We start from the raw sequence: 13,115 nt of genomic DNA on the forward strand, positions 1-13,115 counted from the left end.
CATGGAATGAGCACCATCAGTGTTGGCTCTAATGCGCTTCCTGTTGCAACAGCCATTATTTCTGTGGCATCTGTGGGTGTCTCAAAGGATGGATACCACCCTGCATAGGCGGCAGCCATGGGAAGCTGAGTCCTGCATATCCCGTGAGGCGTTGTCTCACAGGGCCCCAGTTTGCTGCCAGGAGCTGCCCCATGGTACACACTTCTCTGATCAGACCCTCTGAGGTGTTTGACTGCCTCTAAAAACCTCTCAAGGGTCCCGTAGACTTCCAAACTCACTTCCCTCAGGAGTTATACCTGCTGTGTTATTTTAGATAATTTATTCACCTTTAATTTGTAAAGTTGTTTCATTGCTTAATGGCCCTTTAAGGGAAAAAGGGTTTCTTTCAGGTCATTGTCTACCATGGCAGAGAAGTCATGGCAGCTGGACCATGAGGTCCCTGGTCACATTACATCTACAGTCAGGCAGCAGAGAGAGGTGAAGGTTGCTACTTGGCTCTTTCTCCTTTAATTCAGTCCAGGACTCCAGCCTATGGAATGGTCCTGCTCACAGTCAGCACAGGTTGTCCCACTTCAATGAACTGAATCTAGGCACTCTCACAGACATTTCCAGGGTTTGCCTCTTAGATGACTCTAGTTCTTGGTGAGTAGACAGTACTATTAATCACAAAGAATGTCTATCAACAAGTGGTGATATATTGGGCTGTCTCATCCCATGTGGTAGAGTGGGCATTGGGTGTCAACTGCTGGTATGTACAGTTAAGGCAATCTTCCATTAGGCAGATTCATGAATGTTTCTAATAGTGATGATTCTTTCTTGACTTTATCGCCTTTTGTAATAGAACCCATTGCATGGGCTATTACTGTTGGTTATAAAATCTAGTCTTGGAGCCAGAGGGAGAGGCAGGTGTGGTCCCAGGAGACTTGGGATGTATATGAGCTTACCACAGCCAACAAACCATGTTTAAAGTTTTGTTTTGGAAATTGATACATTTGTATGCCAAGTTGTGATTGATTCTTGTGATAGTTTGTATATACTGGGCCCAGGGAGTGGCACTATTAGAAGGTGTGGCCCTGTTGGAGTAGGTATGTCCTTGTTGGTACCAGGATCCATGCATGGGCCCAGGAATCAGGGGTGGAAAAGGGAATAGTTCCACTCACTATCACTCTTAGTGACCCTCTAGGAAAATTTTTTGCTTCCTATCCCACCCCTGGTACCAGCTTCTGTCTTAGTTAGAGTTTTACTGCTGTGAAGAGACACCATGACCAAGGCAAGTTTTATAAAGGACAACATTTAATTGGGGCTGGCTTACAGGTTCAGAGGTTCAGTCCATTATCATCAAGGCAGGAACATGGCAGCATCCAGGCAGGCATGGTACAGGAGGAGCTGAGAGTTCTATATCTTCATCTGAAGGCTGCTAGTGGAATACTGACTTTCAGGTAGCTAGGATGAGGGTCTTAAGCCCACACCCAGTGATGCACCTACTCCAACAAGGCCACACCTATTCCAACAGGACCACAGCTTTCATAGTGCCACTCCTCCGAGCCCAGCATGTACAAGCCATCACAATTCTGGTGGACCAGAATTCTACATGGTGTCTCCTTCTAGTCTGCCAAGTCTGGGAAGCTAAAAATCACATCTTTCAAACTCTTGGAACTAGAGTCTGAACACAATTTTCTTTCAGTTCAGTTATAAACCATGTGCTGATGGTTTACAGGCCAGAAGAGAGGGACTTGTTCTTCTGTGCTTGCTAATTCCATAGGGCAGTGTGAGGGAGACCCCAGCATTTTGCAGCAGATTTCGCAAAGGTCCTGCCTGTATCCAGGTCCATAGAGTGCGGAGAGCTGAGCTAAGAGCAAGTAGCAGGCACTTCAGCTCTGATCCCAGACTCTCAGCTAAAGTGCAGTGTTTTTGAAGCTCTCTGTGGAATACAACTGAGTGTTTCTGAATATTGCTTCTTCTACCTGATGACTCTTCTCTGAGATCCAGGCACAAGCTGGGGTGAGGTTGGGCAGGGAACTGTCCTCACCTCACATGGTTTATAATTGAACTGAAAGAAAATTATGTTCAGACTCTAGTTCCAAGAGTTTGAAAGATGTGATTTTTAGCTTCCCAGACTTGGCAGACTAGAAGGAGAATAAACACCATGTAGAATTCTGGTCCACCAGAATTGTGATGGCTTGTACATGCTGGGCTCGGGGGAGTGGCACAATTAAAGCTGTGGCCTTGTTGGAGTAGGTGTGTCACTGTGGGCGTGGGCTTTAAGGCTCATCTGCCCACACTGTCTGCCTTCAAAGGAAAAGAAACTGCGGCTATTGTAAGGGGTCTAGAGAGGGCTTGTGTGCCCCTCCTGGGTGATGGGAGCCAGTTGCATACAGTATGGAGCTGGGTTCCTTCCTTCCTTCCTTTCTGTTAAAACTGATCTGGATACAGTTTTGTTCTTTCATTTTTAGACATTGTTGTTGTTGTTGTTAGACTAATAATTCTGCACATGTAGGAAGGCAATGGGAAGGCTTAATATGTGTTAACAATATTAACAGACCCATCAGCTCACATACTGATCACTTATTTGTAGTGAGAACATGTAGGTCTATGTTTTGAAGGCATCTCTGACATCAGTGACCCATCTTTGGTAACTATAGTCCCCAGGTCCTTGTGATGCTGAAGTGAGCCCCATTCCTGTCTGAGAAGACATTTTACTTTTCCACTTACCCCAACCCCCACCCCCATCCCAGCATCTTCTTCTTATGTGGCTCTTGGTAGCACTCTTTAAAGCAGTGGGTCTCAACCCTCCTATTGTTGTGATTCCTTATACAGTTCATCATGTTGTAGTGAACCCCTCCCAATATAAATATGTACTTTCTAACTGTAGTTTTGCTACTGTTATGGATCATTCTGTAAATACCTGTTTTCCAGTGGTCTCAGATGACTCCTGTAAAAGGGTCATTGGTGCCCCAAAAGGTTGCAGCCTACAGGTTGAAAGCCACTTCTTTAATGAGACAAGCTTTCAGCTCTCCGTGATGGCCACCAGCAGGGACATGACTGATCAGGTATCTTCCCACCGCATAGGCCTGAGTCCGAGTACAGTGTGGTCTAACCACCTAATGCCAGGCACGTGGAACTCCTGCAGGTGGCACTAGAGTTCAGATCCCTGGACAGGAGAGCCCAACTCTGATTTCATAAAGCAGAACAAAACATTGAGTAAGCCAGGATAAACATGACCTGGTCATAGTCCGAAACGGACCAAGACCAGTTGCTGCAGTGCTGACAGGACTCTGTCTTCTTTAGGACCAGATGCATGGGTGTGCACCATCTGTGATAATTCAACATACCATGTCTAAGAGGTATGTGTGCCACATATGTTTATGTGTACATGTATGCATATGTGTATTGTACATGCATGTAAGGTATATACATATATGAGTGTGACTGTGAGTATGTGTATCTATGTACATATATGTATAGGTATGTGTGCAAGTATGCAGGTGTATATGCGTTGTAATGCATGTATTGGTATATACATCTGTGTACATGACTATACACATGTGTATCTATACACATACTCATTTGTATTATTTATGACTACATAGGCATATTCATGTGTGTGTTGTTTGTATATATGCAAGTCTATGGTGCCTATACATGCCTCTGTGTGTTATATACCATGTATGCTTGGGTGTTGTATGCATTTGTTTGTCTCTGTGCACATATGTGGCTATTGGTATGTATGTATGTATGTATGTATGTATGTATGTGTGTATTATGTATGTGGTGTTTTGATAACTGTGAAATGTAGGCATGTTTTTCTTTGTGTGTATATATGTATATGTGTGTTTGTATAAATGTGTAGGATCATGCATATGTGTACATTGTAAGTTAAATTATATGTATAAACTTTCAAGAGTATGTCTGCATATTGTGTGTAGGTCACATGTGTTATCTTTCTGCAAGTACACCAAATACCCAAGGCAATCAGCTTATACTGAAAAAATATTTACGTGGCTCATACTGTCCCTGATCAGTTGACACTGTTGGCTGTGGGTTTGTGGCAAAACTTCATTGAGGGAGCGTGTGCTGAAGCAAAGCTGCTCGCCTCATGACCAGGGCTTGACATAATGAAAGAGGGAGAATAAAAATGCTGTCCCACTGTCCCTGTCAAGGCCAAGGGCAGACCCCAATGCCCAAAAACCTCCTTCCAGGTCCAGCAACAGTTTCCACAGGCTCTTCAATACACCATCTGGGCAACAAGCCGGAACACACTGACCTTTGGGGATACCTGAGGCTCAAATCATTGCAGTATGTATGTATGCATGAGTTTATTGTGTGTCGTATGCATGTTCTATGCACATGTACATACATGTATGCACTACATATGTATGTTATATGCATGAGTTGTGTATGTGTATGCATGTGTGTTGTATGTATTCATACATATGCATGCTGGTGTGTGTGTATGTACATACTGTGCATGTATATGTATGCAAGTATGTGTTGTAGACATGTGCATGCATGTATGCATTTCATATGTATGTGTACATCATGCATATATATGTTATGTATGTATATGTCTCTCTGGATCTTAATTTAAGAAATATCAGAGTTTGCAAGCATGCCTGCCATAGATGTAGTGGTGTGTGAACTCCGTTTATTAAGTGAGCTTATTAAGACATTACTGTCCTTAGTCCTAAGTTCTCATCTTCTGTCTGCTCTGGTCTATGTTGCTCCCAGGTTTGTAAGTGCTGTGCTCAGGGGCATTGGCAGAGATGACGAGTCACTGTCAGTATATCTGGGACAAGTCCTGGCTGTGAGGATGGCAAAGAAGAAGAGTCATAAATTGTCTTCCTGGTGGTGGCTGGTGTCAACATGATCGCTCTAGGCTACCCCGAAAAGTGAAAGCCCCAGGGCGGTGTTTGATCCTGAATTGGAAGGTTGAGAATTGGAAAAGGACAGAAGCAAGATTTATGGTTCCTCTTCCAAGACATAGTAGGGGGCCAAACATCACAGAGATGGGCTCCAAGCTCATACTTATCTTGAATCTAGGATTTTCTTCAGTCTAGATAACTTGATGCCTGCGAACTGACTTCTTCAAATGCAGGAATTCGGTTAGCCTTCAGAAACACACTGGCACCCCAGATAAAAGAGGACAGAGAAATTCAAAGCATCTACTTCTTCATGACTACAGAACTGTAAGAACATTTAAGGATGGATGAATAACACACACATGCACCCAAGAGTGCACGGAAGGATGCATTTACACTTGTAAATGTGTACACACAAGCACACTTACCAATACATGCGGGCCCATTTTTAAAACCCCAGGTGTTTTTCTCTCGGCACTCTCTCCTATTTCTGGATGAGAAACTAGACATCCATCCATAAGGCTCTTCCTTCTCACTCTTAGGTCCGTCCCCAGATAGCAGGGCCTCTCCCTGTCTGCTTTGCCCTTTGCCCTAGAGTTGGAATGAACAGCCTTGGAATTTCGGTTTCCCTTCCAGTGAATGACAGAATGTCACAAATCATAGCACCCACTTGGGACCTTAGTCCAGTCGTTTCTGTAAATGGGTCCTTTGAAGCCAACAGGTCCACTTAAATAATAGAATTGTGTTTCTGTGGCCCCTGTGTCTGGGGGATTCATTTTTACTGGCACAGACCCAAGACTTCATCTGGAAGCTGATAGATACACTGGTGATGTGAGGGTGATCAAATCACTGTGCTAAACACAATCCTGTTCCTGAAAGCTCACCAAACCATATACCCAGGGATGTCACACTGTGCTCCACACAGAGAAATGTCAATGGCTTCCTGGGAAAAGACTGACAACCAGAGCACGTTGTCACACGTGTCATGCTGTCTCCCTTGAGCCGCTTCTCTGCAGCAGCCAGCTGTATACTATAACAACCTAGGAAAGAGGGAAGGCTCAGGGTGAGCTGCCTGGCCTTTCACTGCTTCTTACTTGTAGGACAACCAGAAGTGGTTCATAGAGTGGTCAGGGATCATGGGATAACCTCGGGCAGTGCACAGAGTGCACGTAGATGATGGGATAACCTCAGTCAGTGCATAGAGTGTGCATAGGTCAACGGGCCAGCCAGAGGTAGTGCATAGAGTGCATGTTGATCATGGGATAACCTCGGGCAGTGCACAGAGTGTGCATAGGTCAGTGGGTGGGATAAAATGGCAGAGTTAGGGGCTGGGGAGATGCACAGTGGTTATAGCACTCGTTGGTTAAAGTTCTCATAAGCATGAGGACTGGAGGGCAGAAATCCACCTAAATGCTGGGTGAGCATCTCAGCTTGATTGCATGTCTGTAATCCCAGCCTCAGAAGAAGGAGCTGGGATCCCCAGAGCAAGCCAGTTGGTGAAACTTGACATCAGCAAGCCCCGGTTTTGACCGAGAAACCCTACCCCAGTGAAAAAGGGACAGAGAATGGCCAAGGATTTTTTTTTTCTGACCTCAACCTCTGACTTCCACATACATGTACACACACTCATGTGCAAAAACAGATGTGTGCACACACATGCAACATATGCATGCACATACCCGTGCATGTAAACATGTACACACTCATGCATGCACACATGCACACATGGGCACACGCACATGTACACACTCACACATGAAGGCACTCATGTATATAAGCCCATGCACACATGTACATGTACACACACACATGCACACACACACATGCGTGTAGGCACCCCCACACATAAAAGCACATATACACCCATGCATGTACACACACACATGGCCACACACATGCACTCACACACTAAATTAGCTCTGTGCAGTGTGTCTACTATTCTGGTGAGAGGGAAACCCACTCATACATGAGATACAAAATGCAAACTGTGTAGGACCAACAAAATAATTCCTCATGTACCTTAAATCTTCTAGTATTTTCACACTAAAAAATGGCACTGTAGAAAGGGCACAGTCTACGCTAATCATCTAAGGCAGCAGCTCCCAACCTTCCTAATACAACCTTTTAATACAGTTCCTCATGCTGTGGTGACCCCCCCCCAACCATAAAACTATTTTTGCTGCTACTTGACAACTGTGATTCTACTACTATTATGAACAGTAATGTAAATATCTGATCTACAGATGGTCTTAGGTGACCTCTGTGGAAGGGGTCGCGACCCACAGGTTGAGAACCACGGATCTAAAACTTGACCTTGATGAGACCTGGAGTAACTGGAAAACATCACAGCAACACAAGAAAGCCCTTGAAGGAAGGGGGGGGAGGCTATTTGGTACCAGTACACATCCATCCTGCTTTGGGTCCAGGTGCCTGAGAGAGCCAGTCCTGGTTATGATACCCACCAGATTCACAGACCACTCCTTAAAAATTGACTTTGAACTTCAAGGGTAATGAGGAGTTTTGACATTAGCTGACTGGGACAGTGGCAAGTGCTGGCGGAGCTGTCAGGGGCACTGAAGGATTTAGGAACAACAGGTCGGTGGGTAGGAGCCCAGGGAGATGGGAACACTTACTTCTCTTCATAACTTCTCTCCTCAGAGTTGTGTGTGTCCCTGGAGCCACACTAGGATCCCAGAGTGACCCAGGCACAGTGTGGCTGGGCTGTCACTGTAGGAAGATAGGCTGAAATACCAAGGATGTTTCGGCACACAGTATCCTTGTGGCCATGCTGAACCAGGAGCTGGATCATGTGGTCCCCTAGGGAGCCTGATGAGGGCATTAGGGAGAGCATAGGACAGGAAGGTTCTGTACCGTTTGGGGAGATGCACTTGTCTATGTCTGTGCTGTAGGTCTGTGTGCTGGTAAATTGTGCTTCTACATAGACTGACAGACATGCATAGTACAGAAAATACAGACACGTACACAGACTCATAGTCACAAGCAAATAGATACACAAACATATACAGACATAAACACAAGTACAAACGTATACACACTTGTACATAGACACATATAAGCATATATCATATAAGCACAAGCATATATACAGATATAAATACAGATGTATAAGCACACAGACACACATACAGACACAACATACAGAAGCAAATAGGCATACAAACACACACAGATGTGTTTGCAAATACATAGACAAATATACAGACACATGTGTATGGCATACACAGGTAGACATGTGCATAGACTCACACAGACATGTACACATACATGCATATAGACTCAGACAGATGACACACAAAGGTTTATAGGCAAACTAACATGCATATATACACAAATACACACAGGAATAGGCACCAGCATACAGACATTCATATACAAAGAGATGTGCTGACAGACGTCCAGGCATGTAGATACACACTCAAAGATACCCAGGAGTGGAAAATGTTCCTACATTCTTTAAACACAATTTATTGTGATGAAGCAGATGTAAGGCACTGCTGACAAACAAGCCAGACAAGTTTTGTCCTCTGTTATTTCTGCTCTGTGGTCCTGAAAGAGGCCACGATTAATGCTCTCAGCCAGAGCCATCTAAGAGGGGAATCTGGGAAGAAAGGGTTTGTGGGGCAGTGTGGCTGGGGACAATGAATCTTAGGAACAGTGCGCCTAGAAAATGGCGTACCAAGGAACTTAGAATAAACTTGTAAAGAGAATAAGGTTTGTTTGGGTTCAGTGCTAGTGATTCTGGGCCTCCACCGGGAGGTGCCCATCGCAACAGCAGAGAGCACAGAGAGAAGCAGCCAGCTCCCATCATGCCAGGAAGCAAGAGGAAAAAGAAGAGACTGGGTTGTCAAAATCCTCTCTGAATGCATACCCTGGTGATCCAGAGACATCTTAAAGGTTTCATGATGTGAGTGCCAAGCTGGTGATCAAATCCCTAAACTGCTAGGCCTTCAGGGAATGTTCCAGACCCACACTGTGGTAAGAGTCTTGGCCCTGGGCTTTGGGCATGGAGAAGTAGCATCTGGTAAGCGCTGTTATTTTCATAGCTGAAATGCTTCTGATAGGACATAGAGACAGGGACCAAAGCCATCACCATGGTGATTACCTTGGACAGTAGCGGAAACAGCAGCCGGTGTGCATTCCGAGAGGCTAGACCCCGTGTTCAAGGCCACCCAGTAAAGAAGCACAGCAATAGCCTCAAGTTGAAGTGTTCTTGACTCCTGAAGCTGAGCCCATCTTCATGTAGGGTTTGAGAAGGTACTTGAGACACAATAGAGATGCTGGGCTTGGAGCTGCATCTCAGCAGTTCAGCTCAGGCCTGGCAGAAGCACTAGGCAAGCTCTTCAGGAGGCTCTGTAGGGCCACGTGACTGAGATATGCAGGCATCAGATGCTCTGGGTCCTTTAATTATGGAAAGTCCCCAGGTGCGAGTATTTATTCTATTCCTTCAGTGGTGACTTCGAAAGAAATAGTTCAGAGACATGCAAGTGCCAGAGACCCTGCAGCAAATCCACTCACTCTGAAAAAAAAAAAAAAAAAAAAAGGAAGACAAAAAATATCATGGAGGTGATGATGCTGGTCTGTGCGCCAGCTTCCCCCAAGCCGCCTTGCTTTCCCTTCACAATTGCTTCCCTGTTGAGCTCCTGGGTCTCTGGCAATGACTGTAGTGTGAATGGAGTGATATTCCAGTGGTCAGAATATCAATTGCTCAGTGAGGCTTTAGCTATAAAACAATCAATTTTTTGTTTCACTGGATTTAATTTTCCAGTTGTTCTGGAGAGTGTAAGACTTACGGGGAGCCTCATGGATCTACAAGGACATGTGTTATCTCCTCTACACCAAATAGACAGTGGTAGTCAGGGCTATCCAGAGAAACAGAGTAGATGCATTTTTATTATAGAGATTGGCTCATGTGCTTCCGAAGGCTGAGATGGACCACAGTGTGCTACCTGTGAGTTGGAGAGCAGTGGCGTCATTTGGACCTACTCCGAAGACCTGAGAGCAGAGTAGGCCAATGGTACTTATCCAGGTTTAACTCTGAAGAACCCATCCTGACAAAGAGGAACCTCATTGGCTGAGGCAAGAAGGTGGGTGTCTTAGCTAGGGTTTTACTGCCGTGAAGAGACACCATGACCAATGCAACTCCTATAAAGACATTTAATTGGGGCTGGCTTACAGGTTCAGAGGTTCAGCCCATTATCATCAAGGTAGGAGCATGGCAGCATCCAGGCAGGCATGGTGCAGGAGGAGCTGAGAGTTCTACGTCTTCATCTGAAGGCTGCTAGCAGAATACTGGCTTCCAGGCAGCTAGAATGAGGGTCTTAAAGCTCACGCCCACAGTGACACACCTACTCCAACAAGGTCACACCTTCTAATAGTGCCACTCCCTGGGCCGAGCATAAACAAATTATCACAGTGGGTGTCACAGGTCAAGCTCAGAGAGTGAATTCACCCTCCTGCATCTTCACACTCTAGTTAGCTCCCACCAGCTTGGATGGTCTCCACCCATAGTGGATCTTACCAGCTCAGCCTACCAATGCACATGCTAATCTCTCTCAGAAATTTCTTCCCAGGGCCACATAGACAAAATGAAGGCCTTACCAGTCAGTCATCTGGGCAACCTGTAGCCTGGTGGAGTTGATACATAAAAATGGCCATCTTGGATCTCCCCTGTGTCGAAGTGACACCTGCATACATTTCCTTAGATGATACTTAGCCACCGGTCAAATGATCTCAAAGTCCTAATGATACCTCATAAAAGTGTGCTGCACATAATTTCAAACTCACTGATCCCTCCCCAGAAGGGAGGGAAAGGCTTTTGAGTGACATATTCTGTAGTTTATGCTGGAAAATTAACTGTCCTCATCCCCCAAAAAACACCCTGACCACGCTAGTTAGTTTTATGTCAACTTGACACAAACTTGAGTCATTTGGGAAAAGGGACTCTCGAATGAGAAGATATCTCCATAAGATTGGCCTGTAGTCAAATCTGTCAGGCATTTTCTTGATGAATGATTTATGTAGGAGGCTCCATCCACTATAGGCAGTGCCGCCCCTGGGCGGGTGGAGCTGCGTTGTATATAAGCTAAGGCTGAGCAAGTTACAGGGAGCAAAGCAGTCCTCAGTATTCTCCCTCAGCCTCTGCTTCAGCTCCTGCCTTGAGTTCCTGCCTGGACTTCCCTCAGGCTGTGCTGTAAGAACACTAAGCTGAAGTAAAGCCTCTCCCCAAGACGCTTTAATCACAGTGTTTTATCACAGTAATGGATTTGGGGGGTGGTTATTCTAGTTCACAATTCCAGGTGACAGGGACATAGTCAAGGCACTAGGAACTGAAAGCTGCTACTCATGTCATGTCACATGAAGTCAAGACAGAGCAAATCCATGCTTGGCTACTGCTCAGATGACCTTCACCACTCTTACACACAACCCAAACCCATTTTCAGGCTGGATTTTCTACATGAATTAAAGCAATCAAGATAATCTCCCGTAGACATCCCCACAGGCTGAGCTATCTAGAAAATTCTTCATTGAGACTTTCTTCCCTGGAGATTCTAATGTAGCAGCTTGGGAACCCTAACCGTAACACCAGCACTCAGGTTCTTATGTAAAGTCGGAATGTTGTGTGTTGTCTGAAAAGACACTAAGAGAAGGAAGCAGGATGTGTTATTGTGTGGGCACACAAGCATATCCTTAGCCATCGCTCCTCTTCCTGGACCTGCCTCATGGTTACAGCTGCCTCAATGCCTCTTCTGCCTTCCTCTCTCAGCCTCTAAGCCTGTCTGCCTCATCACTGCCTGGTGGGGTGATCCACACCATCAATGCTAAGGGATCTGGACCCCAGAATCTGACTTAGATTGGGCTTCTGTCCTTTGTACAGATCAAGCACCTTAGTGGTTAGCTCCAAGCCACCAATGATGGGTCAGTATTGCATTGAGGAAGCAAAGAAAAGTCCTTGCCCTTGGAGCCACTTAGCCAAGAGGGATTCCAGATTCAAATTCTCCACTCCACGTTCCCTATGTTCTGTCCGCTGTCTGTCTGCTGCGTGAGTCCAAATCTGTGCCCGACCAAAGGCTATCCTTTGGATCTCTCCCCGTACCTGCTGCATGGTTGTGTCTGCGTCTTTGTGTCTGTGAGTGGTGTGACTGTCCCTACTTAATGCAGGCCTTTGCTCTGTCTTTATTGACCAGCATGGAAAGCATCTCGTGGGGGAAGGAACAGGATTCCTTTCAGAAATCTTTAACAGAGTTTTACAAGGGATTAGGTCACTGGCTCCAACTGGTCCTAACTGTCCCAGACAACAAACATCAACCAACGACCATAAAAGTGGAAGCTTTCCACCTTCGAGGTGGATTTTAGGAAGTTGCTTTCAATTTCTGTGTCTGCTGCTTGCAGCAAATGACACCGTATGTCTCGTTCCAGGTCAGGGGCATCGAAGAGTATATAACTTAAGACTGCAGCTATGCACTAGCCCAGCTTGTAAAAGCTGATTCCGTGGGAAATCCTAGGCAAGTAAGGTTGGTTATTACAGTGTGCTCTTAGAGGCAGACTAAACAAACAGTTTGAGTCCACAGTAGGATAGCAGCCTTAAGTCTTAAGTGACCTCAGGTGCATTATTAACTCTGGCTGTGAGGTCCAGCAAGATGTTCCAGTCTCGTAGAATATAAGAGATAATTTCATTATAGTGCATTGCCACAGTCCTTGACTTGGTGTGCAAGGCATGGTAATGTTGAGATGTGCTAGGGTCCCCTGTGCCCCGGGCAGACGCCTTACCACCTCTTTTTCGACACCTTCCTTACTTTGTTTTCTCTCTGGAGATTAAATTAGTCACCTGAGCAGACACTGTAACTCACTTTTTAGTCTGTTAAACTCAGAATTATGAAGGAGCCCAAAGAGGTCAGATTAAAGTCTTCCCATCCACTTCTGTGGAGCCATGTTCTTGCCTGTGCTAGAATCATCTCCCTCCCTCTGGCACTAAGACTTCAAGCCAAGCAGAGCACTCAGTCAGAAGAACGGGGGAAAAAGTTACCAGTGTGCCACTAGGAATTCCAGTGAGTGGCACCATCCCATGTCTACCCTTTGTCTCTAATCTGGGATCCCTAGGGCCATGGTTTTCATCTTGGATGTCTCCCACAGACATTCTGAATATTGGTCCCAGCTGGTGGTACTGTTTAGAGAGTACATGAAGCCTTTAGGAGGCAAGGTCTAGGTGGTAGAAACCGGATGTGAGGCTGGGCCTTT

General features: G+C 45.5%; 1 long non-coding RNA gene across 1 annotated transcript; it reads left to right on the plus strand.

The window, feature by feature from the left end:
* Positions 1-3,222: 3,222 nt before the first annotated feature.
* Positions 3,223-5,612, plus strand: LOC143443173 (uncharacterized). The gene is made up of 2 exons (XR_013111938.1): positions 3,223-3,344; positions 4,729-5,612. It is a non-coding gene; the product is annotated as an uncharacterized LOC143443173 (long non-coding RNA).
* Positions 5,613-13,115: the final 7,503 nt, after the last annotated feature.

Source organism: Arvicanthis niloticus, chromosome 8, assembly GCF_011762505.2.
Source record: "Arvicanthis niloticus isolate mArvNil1 chromosome 8, mArvNil1.pat.X, whole genome shotgun sequence".
NCBI classification, from domain to species: domain Eukaryota; kingdom Metazoa; phylum Chordata; class Mammalia; order Rodentia; family Muridae; genus Arvicanthis; species Arvicanthis niloticus.